This window comes from Pteropus medius, unplaced genomic scaffold (assembly GCF_902729225.1).
Source record: "Pteropus medius unplaced genomic scaffold, Ma_sr-lr_union100, whole genome shotgun sequence".
In the NCBI taxonomy this organism is placed as follows: Eukaryota; Metazoa; Chordata; class Mammalia; order Chiroptera; family Pteropodidae; genus Pteropus; species Pteropus medius.
Window position 1 is genome coordinate 8,919,559 of NW_024355008.1, and position 9,037 is coordinate 8,928,595.

Here is a 9,037-nt window from a genome sequence, read left to right on the forward strand (position 1 = left end):
ATGTTTATGCAAACTGGAGATAATTGACATCTATTTAAGGGATCATAAGGATTATAAAAGATTATACTGACACTCCTTTAAACTATAATTATCACCTTCCATTAATAATAACATGAATTTACATAAGTATATTTCTCTGCTAATTACCTGTAATTGAGATAATAATCCATGGGGTAAATGCATTTTTTTGGTTGTTAAATCCCCTACAGCTCCTCAATACCTACATTTTAATTTTATAGGGTAAGTTCATTGGCTTGTTTATGTACTAACTGCAGCAAGAACAGATTTTTCATTAAGCATCAGCCACTGCTCCTGGGTTGAGACAAACAGGAAGCAGAGCTGGGGATCTCAGCACTTGGGAAGGCCCATCTGTTCAGACAGAGTGAGATGGCCAGTCGCTCTTAAGGAAAAGGCATGTGGATGCATTCACACGCTAGCGATTAAACTAACCTGAAATAAGGTGAGCTCATAAGTATCAAATCCCTTTGGAACTCATGGTTGGATTATAACCATTTACTTTTAATTTGATACGCAAATCACCAATGTCTGCAATGCTGTCCACTTGAAAGAATCAGTTTTTTTTTTTTTTAAATGCCTACAGCACCTGATATTCCTAGGTGGTCTCCCATCCAAGTACTAACCAGGCCCGACCCTGTTTAGCTTCCGAGATCATATGAGATCGGGCACATTCAGGGTGGCATGGCCAGAGATAAGGAATCAGCTTTTAAGTCATTTCACCAGCAACTGTGGACTTATTTTTTAAAAGGCCTGCTTTCTTCAGAAGACTCTAACACTGCACTGGCTAAGATAAAATAATTAAATAAAGATTTACAATGTGAAGGCGATAAGAATTAATGACTTAGCAAATTCTCACTTCTCTCAAGACAGTTATTATTCAAACAGTGAATTCATATGGTCCCTCAATAGCAGAGGGAAAATCTGAGATGATTATAGTGAATTATACTAAGCATTAAAGAAATGAATAATGATGAATTTCTCAGAATTGGTTGAGAGGGGAAAATTGTCTGAATAAAGTCCAGTTTGTGTTATTTGCAATAATTTGAGGCAGAATGCCAAGTTTTTGTGGCCAGAGAATAGAGAATGTCAATAGGATATTAGCCTAAAAAGATATGGATGCAGCCTTGAGGATACATAATGGCACAAAGGCTCCTGTCATCTCTGCGGAGTGCTGTCGTTCAGTGAGGACAGTAGTGTAATAGGTGAGTTATTGCTAATCCTCAGAACAGTCATCATATTGATACTATTGTAGATGAACAAACAGGTCCAGAGAGGTTAAGTTCTACATACAAGGTCTCCTATCTAGGAAATAGGGAAGCAAAGATTTGGCTCCAGCCAACTTGCTCAAAATTCGTGAGTACTCCCTCTATAATACATAGAATCTTTTGATCAGTTCTGCTTAAGGCTCAGCCAACTTCTGTACAACTGTGTATGTACTGGGCATTTGTAATTTTTTGTCTGCAGCATATCTTCAGTCCTATATTTCTAATAGCATCCCAATTGCCCTTGTTTGTATGTAATCTTAGAGAGAGACCAAATTTCTTCCATTCTTTATCCTTGCATGAATGGAAGAAGTTGTATTAGGTACATACTTGGACTTAGAAAAATGAATGCTTTCTTGTAAGACTTAGAATCATGTGAGAGTGATGCTAGCAATAATTGGGGGCTCATTGTCCACAGTGGGGTTCAGATCACGCTGTTCCCACTAGTTTGCCTTTGCTGCCCTAGCCCTTGATTCCTGACTGTTATCCAAGATTAGTTTCCCAGCTTCCCTTAGATTCAGTTGAGTTTATAGCCTTCTAGTACATTCCATTTGTGTGTTGGCAGGTCAGAATCAGTTCATTATTATGGCATGGGAACTTCTTACCTCCCTGTCCAAAGCAAAAGGCAACAGGAAAAAGGAAAAAAAAAGATAAAATCTTAAAAATCAAGGGACAATTCCTTTAAGCAAAAGTCACATATAAATTGCTTCATATAAAATTTCTTAGTAGATGATAAATGACAGCAAGAAAACAAATGAATTCAAAGACTGTAAGTGTTAACCTTACTGAATCCATGCCTAAGAGTCAAAACCAAAACCAATTAAACGGAACTTTCTGAATGAACAGAATAATCACATCACTATCTCTCATTTTAAAAAAAGTTTTAGACTCTCCAAACATATTTCTAAAACTCTATTTGATATTTAATATTTGATCTTCCTACTTTCATATCTTTCTCTTAGATCTTTTCTCATCCATTTAAATAGCATTCTTGCTCTCGTGGTAATACATTTGTTCACAAATAACTTATTTTTAGTAAATAAAAATCTAGACCTTTTAAATAAAAGCCATATGAATGAATATGCCTCTACTATGCATATAGTAATCTGCTTAAACAGTAGAATAGGTGATGATTTTGGTTTGAGATGAATGAATTTCAATGTGGGATCCAGGATGCTCTTTAGGATAAATCTAGAGAAATTGCTTATTTCATGACTTTTTTTATATATTACCTTTGGCCTCTGATTTTTATGATTTTCAAACTGATTTAAATACATGACACCCTTTGGGAACAGCATTACAACTGGCAGAGGAAAGAGTTGTTGAGAATCTTCTAGAATTTCTTAGAGAGGGACATTTATCTGTCTTCGTAAAACCTTTTCTTCTGGGCATGAGTGGTGAGTTGGAATTAACTCTTTTATGACTGGCTTTAAAATTTAAATATTCCTTGGTGAAATCATCCTACAGTTGTGGTATTAATTTCTCTAGTTTCTTAGGCAGAATATGCCTACCTAAGAGTATGTTTTCTACATTCAGCTCCAGAAAGCTGTTTCAGGAAGGTGTGATTTCATGATAGCTTTAGTTAAAGGCCTTATTCAGATCTTGGTTTTCTGCAACTAATTCTCTTTTTATCTTGTTAGTTCTAAAAATATGATAGTTGAGAAGAAGGGATAAATATGCAAGCTCTTGGAGTCAAATTGGCTGGGTTAAAATCAGTTTTATTATTTAGGAGCTGTGTGATCTTCACCATGTTAGATGATTTCTCTGTCTCAATTATCTTACTTGTAAATAATAGGTGATTGCATTATATCTAACTTATAAGATCATTTTTATTCACTAAATATTATGAAGCGCATATTATAAGCTATTTAATATTGAGTAATGGGAATATAGAAGTGAAAAAGGAGGCAAAAATTCTTGACCTTATCGAGCTCTCATTCTACTAGATAATAGCCAATATCTACTCAATATTTACAGAGTACCAGACACTGTTAAAATAAGAAATATATATATACATATGCACATATACATACCTACATACATACATACATACATACTCACACCTTTTTTCCACTTAATATTAATAGTCACTTCATGGAACAGATACAGTTGATATTTCTATTACTTTAGGCACAGAATCATTAAGTAACTTGCTCAAGATTACACAAGATTGAAAGGACAAATGTAAAGGGCTTGGAGAAGTACCTGATATAAAGGAAGCACTAGATAGATGATAGATAGGTAGATAGATAGATTTGATAGACAAATAGATATTCTATTTGTGATTAATTAATAATATTTCCCTCAGTCTTTCAAGCACTAATGGTTCTTATGTACTGTTTATATATATATATTTCTTTATCATGGATATAGTAATGTTTAAGTAATACAGAAATATGTGAAGTAAAAATAAGAGTCCTTAAAATATCCTCTCATACATACCATTAAGAGTTTGGCTTCTAAATTATGATAGACTTCTCTTCCTAGGGCTTTTGTGAAATTAGGTCCCAGAGTATAATAAGATAAAATTTTTGGTTACAATCAGTATTCATCTCAGAAACATCAAGTGATTTCTAATATCAATGAAAATTACCAATGGGTAAGAAGTAGATTACAGAAGGGACAGTATAAGGAATGTTTAAACAATTTCGTAATTGGCATTTTTTCATTCACCTTCTCATAAGAACAATGATATGAAATAACTCTTTTTTCTGTAGTACAGAAAAGAAAACTCTATTTTTGCCTAATTGGATTGACTGCCAACCAATTGCGAACTTTTAAATATAAGTAGTTATTTAGTATAGCAACATACTTTAGGGCATACGCTCATTTTTATGTATGAGGAATCACAATTATAACTCTCCTGGAACCAAGAGGAGAATTATTCCCTGCATCTATTTACACATTTTAAACCAAAACTGCTTGAGAACCTAGCTCCAATTTTTATTTCCTTTCATATTGATTCAACCCAACTGAAAGGCTCTAAATCTCATTTTATAGAAATGAGTGTTTCGTTATTGTAATTACCAAGATAATAGTTTTGGTAACATGATTAACTAATAGAATTTCATCAGTCTTTCAAACGCTAATGGTATATCTCTATGTTTTAAGTAAGTAAAAACTTATTGAAGAATCATAAACAAAACTAAAATGTAGGTCTTTAATATGAGACAATACTTAATAGGTACCAGATGGATCTACCCAGAGCTATGTACAAGTGTGAACTATTATATTCCAGATGTTACCTACTCAAAGAGAGGGTATAATCTTGGGCAAAATAAGGTGTGTGTGTAATAAGGGCTATATAAAGCAATTGGAACAGAGAGAAAACTTAGGAACTTTTATTAATATTAGTTTAGTTTAAAAATTGGGAAGGCATAAAATAAGTTTTAACTAACATGTATTATATTAATAAAATTAAGAAATGACTAAAAAAGATTCCTCTGAGTAAATTTGCATTGAAGATAAGCATAAACAAGATAAAATGGAGAAAACGATGCCTCTCCTATTCCACTGTCCTCTTCATCAGCCACATTGAGAGGTAGAACAATTATTACCTAATCATATCTATCAGGAAGCTCTTTAAAAAATGAAATTATGAGGAAGATTATTTGAAGTATAGATTCATATCTACATCATTAATGATGAACTTCACCCTAGATGTATCTTGTGCCTTGAGATATTAGCAATATATATGATGTATAATGTGTAGATATTACATTCACATACACATGCACTAGGAAGGCTTTTTCACATTTTTCCCCCCAACAATAAAAGAAATTTGGAGAACACTGATCCTGTGAAGACAATAATCATTCTATCTCTTTATCGAAGGGTGAATTTATTAGTGTACTGTATACACTAGAGATTACAAACACATTTTCTTTGAGCCAAACCTGGTTCACAGAAATGTTTTATGCAGCTTACACAGTGTTATTTTCTCCATTTATTTGCTTACTTTGGAAACTCACGAGATTTTATATTTTAAATACAAAGTTTTTTTTTTTTTCACTCCCTTACAAAGCTCTGCCCATAATGTGCATGTTTTTCTGCATGGGAACCATCTTTCCTCTTTAGTCAGAATATTCTTTCAGGTTCCCTACAGTTTCATCTGCTTCCTATAGTTTTATATTCAATTCGCTCTGTTCATTAATGTCCCTGTATGCGTTTGAGTCTGAACTTTAGTATAAATGGTAGCTGTGGTATAGACAGCTAGTGAGTCTCACAAAGATTCGGACTTCCCCACACTAACAAGTATGGGGCAAGTACTAGGAAGCAACTGCTGATCCAGGAATAATTCTTCCTTCTTGTCCCATCTAATGGGGCATTGTGACTAGTTCTATCAATGGCACATGATCAGAAGTGACATGTCCCAAAAAGCTTTCTTTTTTTTTCCCATCATTGTCTGACTTCAGAGGAGACCTAGCAGAGAGGAATAGCATCAGGTAGTAGAAGTCTGGTACCTGAGTTAACTCTTGGAAGGCTTTCTGTAGACCAACAATTTAGATTCAAGTCTTAGAGTGCACAGTGTTTCAAAGTTGGGGCTCTGTATCCAGAAGATGCCCTCAACTTGAAAAGAAATGAAGCACTATTTCTGTTGGGCTCAGTAAGTAGATTTTAGAAAGAAGATCAAAATACAATTACTTGAGGTTTCTACCTCTGTATGACTAGCCCTATAGGGTACAAGAGCCCAGATAAAGTTTTAGCAGAACCTCACAATTAAGAAGGGGTATGTGTATAGATGGAAATTGGCTCGACTTAGTTCTAGGGAATTTAAAGTTGACAGAGCTAAGTTTGGAGTTTAACCAAACTGAAGGTGTCTTCATATCAGGCTCACCAGTCTTGCTCAGACCTCAATGACAGAGAAATGAATAGGTAGGATATAAATACCTTTTGGGTAGATTTTATTACTGTTTTCAATTGGTTGCTGCCTCTCCCTGTGAGAAGATATTTTTCCCACTCTGTTGACATGAGACTTGACCATGTATCTTACTTTGGTCAATAAAATTTGAGTAAAATGATCTAAAGTATTACTTTAGGTCAAAAATTTAGAAGCCCTCATATGGTTCCACCACTGGTTTTTCCCCTCTTCCTAGAGAATAGCATATCCTTGATAGAGATTGCTCCCATTGCAGGGAACCTGAAATGGAGCAAAGCCAAACTAACCAGTAATGTAAATAAACATGAATACAGTATAAACCTTGTTGTCAAAAGTTATTGAGATTTCAGGATTGTCTGTTATTACAGCTTAAGCTAGTAGAGACTGGTTAATAAACTTTTTCCTCCAGTAAAGATACTTTTACTGGAGGAAATATATGGATATTTACTGGAGATACTATATATAGATATATTGCTTTTGGTAAAAATAATAGTAATAATTAGTAGCAAATGTCTGTGTCAATTTGAATTCACTATTAAATTTTGCCTAAAATATTCTTTTGATAAAGAAAAAATTAACCTAATAGACATGAAACTTTTTTCACTATAGCCAAAAGGTTAATTATAAATAGAAGTAATAGTTTGCATAGAACAGTCTTAGAAATGGGAAGACAATTTTATTTCTTTCTGAGGAAAAAATGAAGCCTTCGTTTTAAAGTTAAAATATCTTGAATGCATTGGAACTCATAATGATGTTTAGAATGAATTGACATATGATTTCTATTCCATCTGGAATGGCTATTCCATCACTTTTTGAGGAGACAGGTTGGCATCCTGCATGACCTTTGAACACAAAAGAAAGACATTTTCAGTATGTCGAATGACATTTGTAAACAGAATGGCTCAGCAAAAGTAAATTCAATTTACTTTCGTTGGAAGTACAAATACTATGAATAACCACAAAGTCTACAATTATGGCTGGCTAATCTAGGATTCTGAGTTATGCTTCTCACAAAGCATCTTCTTTGAGTCTAAGGCATTATTCCAGAGAGTCAATTCCAAAGAGTAATGGATTAGTTTTAAACAAGAAAAAGAACCAAAGCTTTAGAAAAAATAAGAGAAATTCAGGATTGGAAAACATAAGTGGACAAAGAATTTGCTGTTATGGGTACCTTTGAAAATAATTGTATACCTTTCTGGCTCCCATCAATGGCACTCACTCATAGTATTTTGAGAATAAGATAAAAAGAAGCAATGGGCTGCTGTGTCTATAGATTCAGTCTTAGAGTTTGACCTCTTCAGGTTTTTTCATGAAGCCAGGTGAAACTTACTGTTTACTCAAACAAGAAGAACAAAGCTGTGAGCAAACTGGTTTACTGCTAACACTGCCTCTAATCCCAAGACAAGGTTATATTGGTGAGATTAGGTTAGGCTTATGTTGTAGTAAACAATTCACAAATCTCTATTTCTTATTCATACTACTGTCCCATGCAAAACAGCATGGTCAGCATAGTCAGGGACCCAGATTGTGGAGGGTGCTACCATGTATTTTAGAGCTACACTACTTAGAACACACGATGCCCATGTTTCTCAGCACAGCCCATGCTTGAGAGTCTTTCACTAGCAGTTAAAGTGCTTTGGTGCATACTACAAACTATTAGCCAAAACTGCTCACATGGCCTTGCCTAATTTCAGGAAGGTAGGGATGTAAAATCATCCTCCTATTTACCTAGCAGGACAAGAGAACTAGTTATGAATGAGTTCAACCACAGAAATGCTCAACCGCATAAGTGAACGGACACCAACCTTAACAAAACCTACATGGAACCTTGGAATGAAAGACAAAATACTAGACAAATATAAAAATTATATCACTGTAAATAGCATTTGGGAAAATCAAATGAGACAGAATAGAGTTTTTCCTTTGGAGAACTGTGTTTACACCTGTATCTTAGAAACTTGTCATCCATCTATTGTTTCAAAACAGCTTTGATCATAATATGTTTTAAAAGATGTTATTGAACTGTGAGACAGATTATGGTCTTTTCAAAAATAACACCCTATAACTGTAGCCATGCTTTTTATATTAGAAAGAATAATAATAATAATAATAATAATAATAATAAACAATTTCATCATCTATGGATTTGGGCAGTGGTGGGGAAATATTTAATGAATAAAAGATAGTCACTGAGATTAAGAGAGATCAGTTGCATCATGATGAGTAATTTTTTCTCTTTCTCTTACAAAACTAGATAAGAACAGAGAGATAACCATCTGCAAAAAATATAAAGATATTCTGGTTGATCAGGAATGCTATCTTTATATACTACTTATAATAGGGAAGTAGTAGCAGAATGAGTTATACTTGCTTATAAACAGTAGATCACAGACCTGGGCATCTATAAAATTTAAACCTCCTTCAGATGAGTCTAAGGTAGAACCTCAGCAATGGAACCATTGCTATAAGTGAATCAGGGATCATGTCTCCTTTTGTGCACTGTTGTATCTTCAGTGCCTAGTATAATCCCTAACATGTAGTTGACATTCAATAAATATTTGCTGAATAAATTAATGTTGATGGATAGAGTATATTTGAAAAAATATTTGTAAAATTAAAGCATTATGTAGACATAAGCTGGCAAAGGCTTAAAATGAGAAGTATAGTTTTAAAAGTGAAAATGAGTTAAAGTAAATGTTAGTCAACGTCTCTTTGACATTGGCTGGCTACACAGGGTCATGGGAAATATGTCTGTTAATTTCCTCTGATAAACATAATTAGGTAATTAAATGTGAGTTCTCCCTCTCTTTCTGAGAGCCATGTTATAGCAGGTATTAGCATTCAATAAATATGACCCACTATTCATTTAGATGCCTGA

The 9,037-nt window shown here is 33.9% G+C and overlaps 1 pseudogene; it reads right to left on the reverse strand.

Moving 5' to 3' along the window:
* Positions 1–592: 592 nt before the first annotated feature.
* LOC120598256 (uncharacterized) lies at positions 593–711 on the reverse strand (annotated as a pseudogene).
* Between the last annotated feature and the right edge of the window lie 8,326 nt (positions 712–9,037).